Consider the following 17,874-nt stretch of genomic DNA (forward strand, 5'->3'; position numbering starts at 1 on the left):
TCAGTCAGTCATGTCCAACTCTTTGTGACCCCAGGGACCGCAGCCCACTAGGCTTCTCTGCCCTTCACCATCTCCCGAAGAATGCTCAAACTTATGTCCATTGAGTCGGTGATGCTATCTAACCATCTCATCCTTTGTCATCCCCTTCTCCTCCTGCCTTCAATATTTCCCAGCATCAGGGTCTTTTCTCATGAGCTGGCTCTTTGCATCAGGTGGCCAAAGTATTGGAGCTTCAGCTACAGCATCAGTCCTCCCAATGAATATTCAGGGTTGATTTCCTTTAGGAAAAAGAAAATGAAAGGAAACTGACTGGTTTGATCCCCTTGCAGTCCAAGGGACTCTCAAGAGTCTTCTCCAACAATGCAGTTTGAAAAAATTGATCTTCAGCACTCAGCCTTCCTTCTGGTCCAACTCTCACATCCATACATGACTACTGGAAAAACCACAGCTTTGACTATACGGACTTTTGTTGACAAAGTGATGTCTCTGCTTTTTAATACACTGTCTGGGTTTGTCACAGCTTTTCTTCCAAGGAGCAAGCGTCTTTTAATTTCACGGCTGCAGTCACCATCTGAAGTGACTTTGGAGCCCAAAGAAATAAAGTCTGGCACTGTTTCCATTGTTTGCCCATCTATTTGCCATGACGTGATGGGACCTGATGCCATGATCTTCGTTTTTGAATACTGAGTTTTAAGCCAGATTTTTCACTCTCCTCTTTCACCTTCATCAAGAGACTCTTTAGTTCCTCTTCACTTTCTGCTGTAAGGGTGGTTTCTACTGCATATCTGTGGTTACTGATATTTGTCCCAGCAATCTTGATTCTAGCTTGTGCTTCATCCAGCCCAGCATTTCACATGATGTACTTTGCATATATTTAAATAAGCAGGATGACAATATACAGCCTTGACATTCTCCTTTCCCAGTTTTGAACCAGTCTATTGTTCCACGTCCAATTCTAACTGTTGCTTCTTGCCCTGTATATAGATTTTTCAGGAGGCAGGTCAGGTCATCTGGTATTCCTATCTCTTGCAGAATTTTCTAGCTTGTTGTGATCCACGCAGTCAACGGCTTTAGCATAGTCAATGAAGCAGAAGTAGATGCTTTTATGGAATTCCCTTGCTTTCTCTATGCTCCAATGGATGTTGGCGATTTAATCTCTGGTTCCTCTGCCTTCTCTAAATCCAGCTTATACATCTGGAAGTTCTTGGTTCACATACTTTTGAAGCCTAGCTTGGAGACTTTTGAGTATCACCTTGGTAGCATGTGAAATGAGTGCAGTTGTGCGGTAGTTTGGACATTCTTTGGCATTGCCCTTCTTTGGGACTGGAATGAAAACTGACCTTTTCCAGGCCTGTGGCAACTGCTGAGTTTTCCGCATTTGCTGGCATATTGCTTTAGCAGCAGCATCTTTTAGAATTTGAAATAGCTCAGCTAGAATTCCAACATCTCCACTAGCTTTTTTCATAGTGATGCTTCCTAAGGCCCACTTCACTTCACACTCCAGGATGTCTGGCTCTAGGTGAGTGATCACACCATCATGGTTATCTGGGACATTAAGATCTTTTTTGTATAGTTCTTCATGTATTCTTCCCACCTCTTCTTAACATCTTCCTCTTTTGTTAGGCCCATGCTGTTTCTGTCCTTTATTATGCCCATCTTTGCATCAAATGTTCCCTTGGTATCTATAGCCTTTTCTGTTCTATTGTTTTTCTCTCTTTCTTTGCATTGATCACTTAGGAAGGCTTTCTTATCTCTCCTTGCTATTCTCTGAAACTCTGCATTCAGATGGGTATCTTTCCTTTTCTTCTTTGCCTTTCACTTCTCTTCTTTTCTCAGCTATTTGTAAGACCTTCTCAGACAATCATTTTGTCTTTTTGCATTTCTTTTTCTTGGGGATGATTTTGATCACTGCCTCCTGTACAATGTTATAAACTTCCGTTCATAGTTCTTCAGGCACTCTATCAGATCTAATCCCTTGAATCTGTCACTTCCACTGTATAATCATAAGGGATTTGATTTAGGTCATACCTCAATGGCCTAATGGTTTTTCCCTACTTTCTTTAATTTAAATCTGAATTTTGCAATAGGAAGTTCATGATCTGAGCCACAGTCATCTCCCAGTCTTGTTTTTTACTAACTGTATATAGCGCCTCCATTTTTGGCTGCAAAGAATATAATCAATCTGATTTCAGTATTGACTATCTGGTGATGTCCATGTGTAGAGTCTTCTCTGGTATTATTGGAAGAGGGTGTTTGCTATGACCAGTACGTTCTCTTGGTAATACTCTGTTAGCCTTTGCCCAAGTCATTTCTTGTGTCGTGGTATATACATAACGTACATAGTCAAATACTTAAAATTCTTAGGTATCCATGTAAAACATGTTAAATTTATGTGCATTTGTAACTTTATATAATGAGTATGTAAAGCAAAATAGTAAAATGAGTAACTAGTATGACTGAGCAATTTACAGAAGGGAAACTATGAATGTCTTTCAAGTGTGTGAAGAAATGCTCCATCTTACTAGTAATGCAAGAGATGCAAATTATTGCATCAATAATCATCATTCACTTTACTTCAATCAGAATGGCAAAGATTAAGCAAAAGATTACTACCAAGTATTGCAAAAGTGTGGGAGGGCATAATTTTTTGTGCATTGCTAGTCTAAGTGTAGACACAAACAGACATTCTAGAAAGAAGTCTCACAGCACTTAGAAATATTAAATCTATTATATTTCTTACAGTATTATTTGTGGTTCAAGGGAGATGAAGGAAGCCTAGATGTCTAATACAAGATGTGAGTGATGAAACAACATTCCAACATTCCAGCAGTTAGAAGCAAGGGGACTTAATGACATACAGCAACATAAATCATAAAAACGCATACTGAGTGAAAAAAGGTAAGAAATAGAATGTAACATATGCTTTCTAATCTGCCCTTTTCTTTCTCATGCTTAATGGCACTGGGGTAATATGGTTACAGTTTTGTCTTGTCTTATTCTGCTAGCAAAGTGGAAGTTTCTCTAGTAGCTACATAGTTATGTAACATGTTCCAAAGCTATAATTATTTCTTAAATATTGACGTATTAAAATAAATTTTTGAAAAGTAATAAGACAGACCCCCCTTACATATATCACTGTGAAAAAGCTACTCTTGTTAGTTATAGCAGTCCAACAAATATGACTTTCTTTTTAAAGACTATTTTTTTTCTCTCTGAGAAGATATGGAGGTCAAAGATAAGGAAAAATAGTTACATTTTAAATTCTTGAATTATTTAAGAAACCAGAAGACCAATTATCTTATTTTTCATGGTATTTTTACATGGACTATTTTGATATTATTTTTGTTAAATATCATTTAGAGAAGGTTATTAAACTTACTTTATAATTATCATAATGGTAAACTGGGTGACAAAATTAGGGTATGGAGAGAAAAGATCTCAAAGCAGAGAAGCTGACATTTAATTTTGTGGACAAAGCTAGAAGTTTATATATGATTCACTGTTTCTGCCCTTCACGTTTCTCCAGTTGGAAGTTATCATTGGTTAAGATGACCAAAGGTACAAATGTCTAGTTATAAATAAATAAGCCCTGGGGATGTGCTGTACAGCCTGGCGACTATAGTTACTAAAATACTGTATTGTGTACTTAAGAGTCACTAAGAGAGTGTATCTTAAAAGTTCCCTCACCGGAAATAAATGCAATTACGTGTGGTGACCTATTGTGGCATTGATTTTGCAATATAGACACACCTTGTTTTACTGTGCTTCACCTTCTTGCACTTGACAGATACTATGTCTTTTTTACAAATTGAAAGTTGTGGCACCCTGTGTCACACATGTCTGTTGGCATCTTTTTCAGCAACATTTGTGTTGAGTCTTTGTGTTACATATTAGAAATTATCACCATATTTCAAGTTTTTTCATTAGTATCATATTTGCTATGGTGATCTGTGGTGTTACTGTTGTATTGAGAATTGTTTTGGGGTACTACGAATCATACCCATGTCAGACTTCATCAATGGATGGTATGTGTGTTCTATCTGCTTCACCAACCAGCTGTTCCCCCATCATCTTTCCCTACCCTTGGGCCTTTCTACTCCCTCAGAAGCATCAGTATTGAAATTACACCAGTTAATAGACCTACAGTGGCCTTTAAACATTCACATGAAAGGAAGAGCTGCATGTGTCTCACTTTAAAATCAGAAGCTAGGAATACTTAAGCTTAGTGACACAGGCCTATCAAATGCCAAGACAAGCTGAAAGTTAGGCCTCTTGCACCTATTAGCCAAGTTGTGAATGCAATGGGAAGGTTCTTGGAGGAAACTGAAAGCGCTGCTCCAGTGAACACACAAATGTTAAGAAAGTGAAACAGCCTTATTGCTGATATACAGAAAGTTTTAGTGGTCTGGATAGAAGATCAAACCAGCCACGACATTCCCTTAAGCCAAAGCCTAATCCAGCAAGAAAGTTGAAAAGCAAAGCCCTAATGCTTTTCAACTATATTAAGGCTGAGGAAGCTGCAGAAGAAAAGTTGGAAGCTGCAGAAGAAAAGTTTGGCTCTTGAGATTTAAGGAAAGAAGCCATCTTTATAACATAAAAATTGCAAGGGAATTAGCAAGTGCAAATGTAGAAGCTTCAGCAAGTTATCAAAAGATCTAGCTCATGTAACTGATAAAGGTGGCTACACTAAACAAAGGAATTTCATTGTAGATGAAACAGCCTTGCAATGGAAGAAAATGCTGTGACTTTCATGGCTAGAGAGAAGTCAGTGCCTGGCTTCAAGGCTTCAAAGGACAGTGTGACTCTCTTGTTAGATGTTACTACAGCTGGTGACTTTAAGTTGAAGCCAGTGCTCATTTACCATTATGAAAATCCCTGGGTCCATGAGAATCATGCTAAATCTACTCTGTCTGTGTTCTATAAAAGGAAAGATAAAACTTGAACTCTAGCACATCTGTTTACAAAATGGCTTACTAAATATGTTAAGCCCACCTACAGCTTACAGAAAAAAATCCTTTCAAAATATTATTATTCACTGACAATGTACCTGGTTGTTCAAGAGCTCTGACGAAGTTGTACAATGAGATTAATGTTGTTTTCCTGTCTGCCACCACAGCATCCATTCTGCAGCCCCTGGGTCAAGGAGTACGTTTTGGCTCTCAAGTCTTAATATTTAAGAAACACATTTTGTAAGACTGTTGTTGCCATAGTGAGCAAATTAATTGCAAGTAAATCCTGGAAAGGATTTGCATTCTAGATGCCACTGAGAGTATTCATGATTCATGGAAAGAGTTGAATATAAACATTAATGGGAATTTGGAGGAAGTTCATTCTAACCTTCATGGATGACTTTAAGAGGTTTAAGGCTTCAGTGGAAAAAGTAACTGTAGATGTAGTGGAAATAGCCTAAGCACTGGAATTAGAAATGGAGCCTGAAAATGTGACTGAATCGTTGCAATCTCATGATTCAGAACTTTAACAGATGAGGTGCTTCTTGTGGCTGAGCAAAGACTGATTTCTTGAGATGGAATCTACTCCTGACGAAGTTGTTATGAATAGTGTCGAAATGACAAAAAAGGACTTAGAATATTGCTTAAACTTAGTTGATAAAGCAGTGGCAGGGCTTAAGAAGATTAGCTCCAATTTTGAAGGAAGTTCTATGGGTAAAATGCTATCAAACAGAATTTCATGCTACAGAGAAATCATTCGTGAAAGAAAGAGTGTACCAGTGTGGCCAATTTCATTGTTGTTTTAAGAAATAACCACAGCTACCCTAGTCTTCTGGAGAAGGCAATGGCACCCCACTCCAGTACTCTTGCCTGGAAAATCCCATGGACAGAGGAGCCTGGTAGGCTACAGTCCATGGGGTCGCTAAGAGTCGGACACGACTGAGCGACTTCACTTTCACTTTTTCCTTTCATGCACTGGAGAAAGAAATGGCAACACACTCCAGTATTCTTGCCTGGAGAATCCTCTACCAGGGACGGCAGAGCCTGGTGAGCTGCCGTCTATGGGGTCGCACAGAGTCGGACACGACTGAAGCAACTTAGCATAGCATAGCATAGCACCCTAGTCTTCAGCAGCCACCATTCTGATCAGTCAGCTACCATCAATAAGACCCTCCACCAGCAAAAAAAGCATGACACTCTGAAGGCTCAGATGACGGTTAGTATTTTTTTTTAACCAATTAAGTATTTTTAATTAAACTATTTTGGGGGATACAATGCTACTACACATGTAATAGGCTACAAACATAACTTTTATATGCACTGGGAAACCTAAAAATTCATGTGACTCATTTTACTGTGATTTTTACTTTAGTATGGCTCAGGCAATAAATAATCTGTCTGCAATATAGGAGACCCAGGTTCAGTCCCTGAGTGGGGAAGATCTGGGGAAGGGAATCACTGCCTACTCCAGTATTCTTGCCTGGAGAATTCCATGGGCAGAGGAATCTGGAGGGCTACCGTCCATAGGGTCTCAGAGAGTTGGACATGACTGAGCAACTAACACTTTCACACTTTTGCCTTAATGTAGTGGTAGGGAATCGAACCTTCAGTATCTCTGAGATATGCTTGTATATAAAAAATATCTAATAATTATGTTGTAAACTTGAATCTAATAAAATGTTATACATGAGTTGTTTTTCAGTAAAGAAGAAATTATCATAGTATCTTTAACCAGTCTATTTTACTGACTTCTAGATGTATGCAAGGTTATTAAGTTATGTGGAGTCTCCCTTCTAAATCTCTTTCTAATCAGTCTCTATTTCACTATAATGTCTCTGTTTAACTTCTTCTTTAGTTCTCTGGAGCATTTTTCTTGTTTTACAGTATCTCCTCACTGCAGTCTCTCTTCCAAGTTATTCTTATTCCATTGTCATAGACTTTCTTAAAGCTAATTCTCCTGTTGCCCATAGAGAAAGTCTAGACTTGGGGATGTCATCCAAAGCTGTTTGCAAAGTGATCTCATGCCCACTTTCTGCTTTCATCTTCCAGCACATGGTTCCCTGTGCCTAAAATTGTGCCTTCATCTTATGAACACAATGTGTTCAGCACTCAACAGGAAATGATTCTACCTCTGTGAAGCTGCTCCAGGAAAAGTAGGGCCCATCCTATGTGTTTCTCTTATGCTTTGTAAATGCATCTATTATAACACTTATCTCAGTAGATTATACATGATGGTGTAGGAGTCCACCCCCCTTCCATAAAGAGCTCTACATAATCTGTCAGTTCTAGTGCAAGTGTTTAATATGTATTTCTTAGGAAAATTATTAAGATAGGTATCTTCCTTGTAAAATAAAAGAAAAAATACTGAATGATAGAAACCATTTCTTTGTGAGAACTGGGAGGGGTATCTCTCTGTCTGTCATCATTTTATCTTTATGTCAATTCTTTATTCTGAAAAAATAAGTTGGGATAGATGATGGAGGAAGATATTTCAGATCTTTTTTCCTCCTACCTTTCCCCAAATACATATACATAGCAATCAATCCTGTAGAAGGTCTATGTCTAAAGCCTAAAGTGAAAAGTCAAAGTGTTAATCGCTCAGTCCTGTCCAACTCTTTGCAGCTCCATGAATTGTAGCCCTCCAGGCTCCTCTGTTACATGGAAATTTCCAGGCAAGAATACTTGAGTGGGTAGCCATTCCCTTCTCCAGGGGATCTTCCTTACTCAGGGATGAAACCTGGGTTTTGCAGGCAGATTCTTTACTATCTGAGGCACCAGAGAAGCCCAATCTAAAGCCTAAGTGACTTAAATACAGTCTAAAGCCTAAGTCACTGTATTTACAATGAAGAATGCTGTTATTTATGCCACAAATCTTTACCCTTAAAATTTGTTGTATTACAGCAAAATTGGATTGAGGACTTCTAAAGTTGCATAACCATGTGCTGTGCTGTGGTAAGTCGCTTCAGTCATATCCTACTCTTTGCGACCCTGTGGACTGTAGCCCGCCAGGCTCCTCTGTCCATGGGATTCTCCAGGCAAGAATATGGGAGTGGGTTGCCGTGCCCTCCTCCAGGGATCTTGCCCACCCAGGGCTTGAACCGATGTCTATTATATCTCCTGCATTGGAAGGCAGGTTCTTTACCACTAGCGCAACCTGGGAAACCCCCACCTAACCATAGATATAGAGAATAGGAGTCAGATGTTTGAAAGTTCCACTGAGTTCTTTTTTTAAATACTGTGCTTGTGTTACTTTACAATGAACTTAGATTAAAGATACAACTGTAGGCATGAAGGAATGTCCATACTATTACTACGATTTTGAAGTATAAACAACACAATTGGGGATCAAACCATAAACTTGTTACATTTTGGTCCTTTTCTAGCTCCCTTTTGTGTGTAAATAAGACACTTTTTATGTAATTTGCAAAGTTCTCTACAACCTTAATGGTGGAGATTCTTTTTTCTGTCATTTGTTTAGACAAAAAGACGAAACTAGTAAATTTAGGATTTTTTTGTGGAAAGTCTCTGTAAATGAAACTAATGAATCTTGATTCAATAAACTTGAATGAATATGTATTTTGTCATAGTTGAATGATCTAAGTACTCTGAAGTCAGATGTGCTTTCAAAATATTCCCATAAATGTAAATTCTTAATTATGACCATTTTTAGGGTATTTAGCTGTCTCCTGGTGGTTGTTGCTACTTTGGCCCCTTTTATATGTTTGGGACAGAGAAAGAAACACAATGCTTGCATTCCTGTGGTTGCTATAGTAATGGAAAAAAACTGCAGCTGTGATTGTAGACTTGAAGAAAAAGACTGAGGTAATTTCGGCCCTGGAGACTTAGTAAATATTAATTGTGAAGAAGAAAGCTCTTGCTCTCATTCTTTGATAGTTTTAAATTTTTTATGTAAAAGCCAGAAGTCATTATACTGAGATAAATTGTGACTCATTGTTATAATCTCTAATTGAATTCTTAAGGCAGGTTGAAATGTTAGCTAAAATTCAAAGCAGTAGACTTTTGCATGTGATTTAATGAATTCTGTGGCTATAGCTGGAATTCTATGATGCAGAAGAAAAGCTTGTGGCTTGATTAAAACAAAAAAAAAGTTGTAAATTTCTTCACAGAGCAAAGGACACAGTTTTCCTCAGATGTTTCTTGATTTCTTTTTTTTTTTTTTCCTGAATGAGTATTCAGTTTTAAAGTGTTCTTTGGACAGTTGCATAGTCTGTGCAGAGTAATCTTAGTGCAAAATTCTTTCTATATTGCATAGATCCCAGCCGCTATGATAGCCAGGGTAACAAAGGCTGCAATCTTAGCTGATGCTCAATAAGTACTAACTCCTGTGTTTATTGTGGCTATTATTATCATTGTTTTTGGAGTGGGTAGACTTTATATTTTAATACCTTTGTTCCAGGGGTAGTGATCTGAACAGTTTAGGGCGGGGGTCAAGGTTCAGAAGTTGAAGGTGAAAGTCAGCTATCAAAAAGACAGTAAAAATGCCAGTTGAGCAGACAGGCTTAGCCAAGAATGGTGAACAGCCATGGTGTTTGGTAGGTTTTCATCAGCACATGCGTACTGTATTTACCATGTATTGATTTACTGTGTTAGGAACATGGATTGCAGAGATACAGAATAATTTTCCTTCCTGCCCAATGTAGGATCGCAAAGGACTTTGAATTATATTACTATAAAGAATATAGTAATCATAATATAATATATTCATAAGTATTAATAATAACATAATATTACTATGTATGTTAATCTATAAATAAAATGTTTATCTCTAAATAAAATATTATACAATAATAAGTAATGTATAATAAAATATTATTTTAGCATAATTTGAGAAGCACCAAGACAGAGGCATGTATAAGGTGCTACACAAGCACAGAAGAGGGTAAAATTGAAATCTAAACTTTACAGAAACAGTATGGAAGCTTGGTGATTGAGAATGGACTCTGGAGCTAGTCTTCACACAGTTAAATATCAAACTTGCCATTTCCTCCTTGTGCAATGTTGGCGCTGTTATCTAATGTCTCTGTGTCCCTGTTTCCTTTTCTGTAAAACGTGAGTAATGAGTACCAATTTTACAGGATGTTATGAGGAATGTTTCCTGTAAAAGGAGATGAAATGAATTTATGTCTGTCTGTGTCTCTCTACACACACACACACATGATAATAGTATCTGGGCTATAGCAAGTGCTATATGTGTTTGAGGAGGTATTATGATAAGAGTTGGGCCAGTAATACATCTTCTGTCAAACAGTTCATTTAATATCACAATCTGGGTCTTCTGTTTCCTTGGCTTCAATGGGCAATAGTCTGAATCATAGATGAATCTAGGGCTCCCATAATGAGTATCCCTTTTGGAAACAGTGTGTGAATACATTTTAATCTCACTGGTGTTGCTTTGGAGAATCATTGAATAGTGTTAAAAATAATCCTGCTCTCACAATGTTGGAGCAGATTATGTAGAACTATTCAAAAAAGGAGTTTGATTAAATACACTTATAATTAAGAATGGTTACGGTTGAGACTTTCAGTTTTAGATATAAACTCATATTTATGTCCAGAGTGTATTTAAAAATACTATATGTCCTTTCCAGTTGGCAGACACAGGAATATCTTTTGTTATACCTTGGTACCTCTCTGAGGACCTCCTAAGGTACAAATGTGTCTTAAAGTACATTTATTATATAGGTATAAACTATATTTTATTTTACATTACACAGAATATACTCTGCAAATCTTAGAAACTATATCCTTTTTTTAGTGTAATTCAGGAAAGATAGACATGTGTGTATATGTGTCGTTACACTATTATTATTGCTGCTTGTTTTTTTTTTTTTAAAAAAAAACACCTTTATTAGTAGGAACGTTGGATTGGAGGTTTGTATGTAGTTCTATAGATGGTGGGATGGGCACCATTCTCACACTCTTGTAAGACCATTAATTTGATGTACACTGTTCAAAACTACCCTTAGGATTTCAGATTAAAAAATAAAGAGGTTATGTATAGGAGACTGAAGAATATTTAGCCATGATTCCAAGGCCCAATAAAGCTTAGTAGGGTTATTGCCACTTAAGATTTAGTACTCTGTCTTCAAGTCTTATAAAGTGTTATAGTTTTAGTAGATTCTAGAGGCATTTATGCCACACTTAATTGATTCCATAAATTCAATTTACATGAATCTAACTTATGAGTTAGAATGCAAGCTTCCTTCCCTCTGCAGAGAACTTCAGTGGCTCCTAATTGCTTATTGGGTAAATTCCAAATCTGTCAGAATTCTTTGCTCTATGATCTGACTCCAGCCACTTTTTAACTTCATTATTATTTTCTATCTAAATTCATGATCTTCAGCTGGAAGATAAGAAGATGCCACTTATGCCCTCAAGTGCTTGAGGTTTTTTCAACAAGGACATCAAAGTCATTAGAAGTGCATCTCCCATTTCTTTTGTGCTAAACCCTCTGATGTTAGGCATCAGCAGCAATTGATAGTAGTTGGTGGACTTCATTAACCAAAGATTGACTTTTATTCACATCTCATGTACATGGTCTAGAAACATCTGTTTAGCCACCACGGTTCTTCATTACCCTGACCTTGTGTTTTTCTCAGGAAGCTGTGCATCTATTCTTTTTGAGACTGATAATGGTTCTCAATTTTCAAGGGCTCAGCATTTTTAATCATTTCTTGAAAAATGGAGTGCCAGTTTGTCCTATTGTAAAGAATCTAAGTGTAGCCTCTGTGTAAAAAGTCTCAAATATTTTGAGCTGCTGCAACAGTACAATATAGAAGTGTTTTCCTTTCCTGGTCTGTGTTAAGCTATTGCTTTCTCTATTACTAATGCTTGAGACTGACTGAATTAAGTATCTCTTAGAATCTGTTTCTTTAATGTTTTTGTCTAAATAATTCTTCAGTGCTGTCTAGCAAGTCTCCAGTCTCCTTAATGGGGTGGATGCATAGAAGAAGTTTTCAAACTCATCCACTTTCCACTGCAGTGCAGAGACCAGCTTACATGATTAGGGTCCAATCTTCAAGCAGTAAGTTATGGTTCTCTTGTCTGCTGTTTGCTGGGACTCATGCTTAACAAGTTCTGATTTACTAATTCATTCATCATTTATTCATTCAGACAATCAGACATTGATTGAATATTTCTATAAGGCAGTCACAGTGCTGGAAGATGGCAATTGTTACAGAAATTTTGACCACTTTAAATATTAATAAGTCATGTTGATGGAGTTCTTTGCAGCCCTGGGTATCAAGAATGGCTTCCGAGGCTAGATATTTGTGAAATAATTCTTCATGGATGAGTGGGAATGTTTTTCAGTGAGAAGGGAAGGAAGGAATTACAGGGGAAGGGAACATCATTTCTAACAGCATTTTAGTGACCTGGCATAGTAGGGACCTCCAAAGTGTTGGTTATGTCTGGAACTTATGGAGCAGAGATAGTGTGAAATGGGAGAGGAGATGAAAGCAATGCTGGGCAGGACCTTGTATGTCATATGAAGAACTTTATGCTTTATTTGAAGGCTTTGGTTTTGAAGAATGTCAGCCAAGGGACCGATGATCAGTCCAGAATGAATGGTTTTTTTGGATACAAGGAGGTAAGGGAGGGAGTGATTGCAGAGTCCCTGTGATGACCGCCTTGAGTAAAGGAGTGGCAGTGGTTATAAGGAAGAAAGAGCTAGAAATAAGGGATATTTTATTGGCTGATTAAGTAAGAATTAGTAACTGGCTGGATTTTGGACAAGGAGACAGATAATGTCTGACATTAGGATAAATGCTCAGATTATGGCTTTGGTATGTTAATGGTAAGGTATATCCTACAGGAATGGTTCTTTGTTCAAACATATTTCCTTTATATTTCTTAAAAATTTATTTTGAAAAATACTAAAATTATCTTAGTATGGCACTTGCAGAAACACAACACTTCTAAGTAAAGTCTGATCAGTTACTTAAGCTCTCTGTGTGTCAGTTTTATCTTTTTAAAATGTTTTAAAAATAGTGGTAAAATAAACATCATATGAAATTGACTATCATAACCATTTTAAGTGTATAGTTTAGTAATGTTAAGTACCTTCATATTGTAATGCAATGAGTCTCCAGAATTAAAACTTTGTAACCCTTAAACAACCACTCTGCTTCTACTTTCTATTTGAACTTGACTTTTCTAGGCACTTCATGTAAGTGGAATCATGCAGCATTTACCTTTTGTGTCTTATTTCACTTCCTATAATATTCTAAGGGCTCATACACATTTACAATGTGTCAGAATTTCTTTCTTTTTAAGCTGAATAATACTCTGTTGTATGTGTCTACCACATTTTGCTTATCTGCTTCATCTGACAGTGGACTCTGGTTGTTTATACCTTTTGGCTGTTGTGGATCCTGCTGCTAGAAACCTGGCTCTATTAATTTGCTTATCTTTAAAGTGCAGATATTGCACCTACCTCATGATGTTCTTTTGTGAGAATCAAATTAGATGATTAGTATTTAACATAATGATTTGCATGAAACAATCACCAAATAAATTTTAGTTACTTTTACTGCATCTGGGTGAAAAAAAAAAAAAAGGAATAAAGATTAGGAGTCCAGAAGGAAAGGATGCCTTCTGTGGTTTTGGTGCCTGGACTGTAAGACTAATGAAGCTTGACTTGGGAAACAAAATTGGAGGGATTGAATTAGGGCACCCCTCCATCTACTCCCCCCACTTCTGCTCTGACCTATTTCCAAGCTTACTGTACAGCAGTGTCGTTATTCACAGTGCATTTGATGTAAACCAAAGTTTCATTTTAAACTAAGGAGAGGATCACATTGCAAAGTATTTTGAATGTTAAGGGAAGGTTCTCTTACATGAAATTTTAAGCTTTTTTATTTTATGATTCAAGCACATTAGTAGTTACAAGACCTGAAATAGACACATTTCAGTGAAAGAGCAGCTTAAATGGTAGTTGCTTTCTGGCAGATGGAGGAATTTAGCTCATATCAAAACATGATCTCTGTTTATTTTTATCAGAGTACTAACTCTGCAAATTGGATTAATGTGTAATTTTAAGCATGACAGGCATAAAACTTCATAGAATTTTATTTCTAGCATTTCCAACTTATTGTGTTATTTTTAATTTTTACAACTGATGTTGGGTAATTGCATACATTTATTCTCTTTCCAAAAGTGACATATAAAGTAATTTGTTATTTCTTTGATAGACTGCTTGAAAGAAATTGTCTAGCGATTGCATGTACCTGAAATTTGCCGCTGACAGGAAGAGAAACTGAAACTGTGCTGCTAGCAGTTTGTGAAAAGATAAAGTCCTGGTGAAGAGCTTTTTTGTTTTCCCATTCCCACATGATTTTAGATGTGTGTTTAAGGTCACTGATGGACCCTTTAACTTAGCTCAGCTCTGGGCTTAAGGCCAGTGCTTCCTTGCCTCTTCCATCAGTCTGTCTTTTGGAGTTGGGAGTAAAAATCTGAGTTCAACATCTATGTAATCTCTTCCTCCAGCTTCTCATGTCCCTGTATAACCTTCCAGCTTTTCTTGTCAGATATCAAAGTGACACTTTTGGCACTTCTACGTCCCTGCACTAGTGATGTGTAAAGGTATAAGGACCATCACACACCTCATCCATGCTCTCTAACTCTTTAGTTCAGAGAAATAGAAGCCTGGGAGAGATGCAGGGTGTAGCAAGAAAAGAATGGTCTCGAAAGGGTTTGAAAAACAGTTGAACATGGTGATAGTGTGTCTTTGCATGAGCTATAGTTTGTAATTCTACTTCAGTTTCTAACTTGAAGGAAAACTAGCAATGTAGCATAGACACAACAAACAGAACCATGACATATATTTCAGAGTGTACAGAGCTGATTTTGTCCAGCACCAGGCTTTGTCACACTTTAGAGTGTTTTATTTGAATGCTACAGTGGGTACACTCTGTGTTGGGGACTGGATGGTGGAATGGGGAATTCTCTGTGTTCTCTACATGGTATTCCATTGGAGGAGTTGTTTTCAGAGCCTGCCTTCCTGCATCCTGCCATTAACTCAAAGTGTTCCAAGGATAAATTTGATTGGATTTACTTGAGTCAAAACAACTGAAGTGCTTTTCTGAGAAGATCACAGTCCCTAGATGATCTCAGAACGTTTCAAATATTTATATGATCCTTGCTGCCTCCAAGACCTAGTGGTGCAGTTCTTTATTCCAGGATGCAGGATATACCTGGCAAAATGTAATCTGTCCCTTTTATAGTGGGAACCGTATAAGGCCTGCTTGGCACAGGTTCTGAATGCAGTCACAGGCTCTTGGAGCAACTTAATGTCATAATTACATGGACGACCAAAACGTGGAATCTCCATTTTACCAAGAGGGGAGCCCCCAAAACTAGTATCAACATGGCAGATTAACTGAATGTAATTCAATTATGATTCTATTGATCAAGAAATCAAATTTATATTCTTTTCTATTGCAATGTTTTTTGTAGATATATAAAATGTTTTATATTTTTGAAATCACTGAATAAATATTATTAAAGTAACATTAAACAGCTGACATCTGACTGATTTCCCATTCTGGGAATCAGTCTGCTCATTTTAGCAGACTTCTGGCCTCAGTTCTGTGTATTAATCTTCAGTCACAACATTTAGTTCAAATTTTAATGCAGATTCCTTAAAAATGCACAAAACTAATTTTGTGCCCAAATTTTTCAGAAAATAGTTTGTATTTTGTTGATGTTGTTCAGTCACTCAGTTGTGTCCGATTCTTTGCCACCCCATGGACTGCAGCATGCCAGGCTTCCCTGTCCTTCACCACCTCCCAGATCTTGCTCAAACTCATGTCCATTGAGTTGGTGATGCCATCCAACAATCTTGTCTTCTGTCTTTCCCTTCCTCTCCTGCTTTTATTATTTCCCAGGATCAGGATCTTTTCTAAAAAGTTGGCTCCTTGCATCAGGTAGCCAAAGTCTTGGAGCTTCAGCTTCAGCATCAGTTCAGTTCAGTTTAGTCACTCAGTTGTGTCCGACTCTTTGCGACTCCATGAATTGCAGCACGCCAGGCCTCTCTGTCCATCACCAACTCCTGGAGTCTACCCAAACCCATATCCATCGAGTCGGTGATGCCATCCAACCATCTCATCCTCTGTCGTCCCCTTCTCCTCCCGCCCCCAATCCTACCTAGCATTAGGGTCTTTTCCAATGATTCAACTCTTCGCATGAGGTGGCCAAAGTATTGGAGTTTCAGCTTCAACATCAGTTCTTCCAATGAACACCCAGGGTTGATCTCTTTTAGGATGGATTGATTGGATCTCCTTGCAGTCCAAGGGACTCTCAAGAGTCTTCTCCAACACCACAGTTCAAAAGCATCAATTCTTCGGCACTCAGCCTTCCTTCTAGTCCAACTCTCACATCCATACATGACTACTGAAAAAAACCATAGCTTTGACTATGATGGACCTTTGTTGGCAAAGTAATGTGTCTGCTTTTTAATATGCTGTCTAGGTTGCTCATAGCTTTTCTTCTAAGGAGCAAGCATCTTTTAATTTCATGGCTGCAGTCACCATCTGCAGGGATTTTGGAACCCAAGAAAATAGTCCGTCACTGTTTCCACTGTTTCCCCATCTATTTGCCATGAAGTGATGTGCCCTGATGTCATGATCTTAGTTTTTTGAATGTTGAGTTTTAAGCCAACTTTTTCACTCTCTCTTTCACCTTCATCGGGAGGCTCTTTACTTCCTCTTCACTTTCTGCCATAAGAGTGGTGTCATCTGCATGTCTGAGGTTATTGATATTTCTCCTGGCAGTCTTGATTCTGCTTTGTGCTTCACCCAACCTGTCATTTCTCATGATGTACTCTGCATATACATTAAATAAGTAAGGTGACAATATACACCCTTGACATACTCCTTTTCCAATTTGGAACCAGTCTGTTGTTCCATGTCCAGTTCCAACTGTTGCTTCTTGACCTGCATACAGGTTTCTCAGGAAGCAGGTAAGGTGGTCTGGTATTCCCATCCCTTTAAGAATTTGTTGTGATCCACACAGTCAAAGGCTTTAGCGTAGTCAATGTGTGATCCACACAGTCAAAGGCTTTAGCATAGTCAATGAAGCAGAAGTCGATGTTTTTTCTGGAATTCTCTTGCTTTTCCTATGATCCAGCGGATGTTGGCAATTTGATCTCTAGTTCCTTTGCCTTTTCTAAATTCTGCTTGGACATCTGGAAGTCCTCAATTCACGTACTCTTGAAGCCTAGCTTGAAGAATTTTAGGCATTATTTTACTAGTGTGTGAAATGAGTACAGTTGTGTGGCAGCTTGAACATTCTTTGGCATTGCCTTTCTTTGGGATTGGAATGAAAGCTGACCTTTTCTAGTCTTGTGGCCACTGTTGAGTTTTTCATATTTGCTGACATATTGAGTGCAGCACTTTAACACCATCGTCTCTTAGGATTTGTCTTATCATATGGAACCTCTATATGGAGTCATATAGATTGCCATATCATATGGAACCTTTGTTTCTTGATTTTTAAGGAACTTCCATGCTATTCTCCAGTTTACATTCTCACTATTGTGGGGGCAGTGGGTGGGTAGGAGGGTTCCCTTTTCTTCACACCCTCTCCAACATTCATTTTTGGTTGCTTTTTGATGTTGGCCATTCTGATGATCAGTGTGAGGTATACCTCATTTTAATTTTGATTTCCATGTCTTTAACAGTTAGTGACGTTGAACATCTTTTCATGGGCCTCTTGGTCATTTGTGTGTCTTTTTTGGAGAAATATCTATGTAGATTTTATGGACAGCTTTAAACAGCCACAGATGTTCCCACGTGGAAGTTATTGTAAAATATATGACTTGGAAGAGCCAGGTGGTGCAGTGGTAAAAGAATCTACCTGCAGAGTAGGAGGTACAGGAAGGAGACATGGGTTCAATCCCTGGATT

At 37.9% G+C, this 17,874-nt stretch overlaps 1 long non-coding RNA gene across 3 annotated transcripts in view; it reads left to right on the top strand.

Moving 5' to 3' along the window:
- The window catches only part of LOC145524472 (uncharacterized), a 517,399-nt gene that overhangs the window by 31,331 nt on the left and 468,194 nt on the right, over window positions 1–17,874 (top strand). For all 3 annotated transcript variants that reach the window (XR_014067557.1, XR_014067559.1, XR_014067558.1), the window contains exon 2: window positions 2,743–2,898. This is a non-coding gene — a long non-coding RNA (uncharacterized LOC145524472). The remainder of the gene's footprint in view (window positions 1–2,742; window positions 2,899–17,874) is intronic.

The sequence above is a fragment of the Giraffa tippelskirchi genome, chromosome 10, assembly GCF_054371585.1.
Source record: "Giraffa tippelskirchi isolate mGirTip1 chromosome 10, T2T-mGirTip1v1.2.pri, whole genome shotgun sequence".
Lineage (NCBI taxonomy): Eukaryota > Metazoa > Chordata > Mammalia > Artiodactyla > Giraffidae > Giraffa > Giraffa tippelskirchi.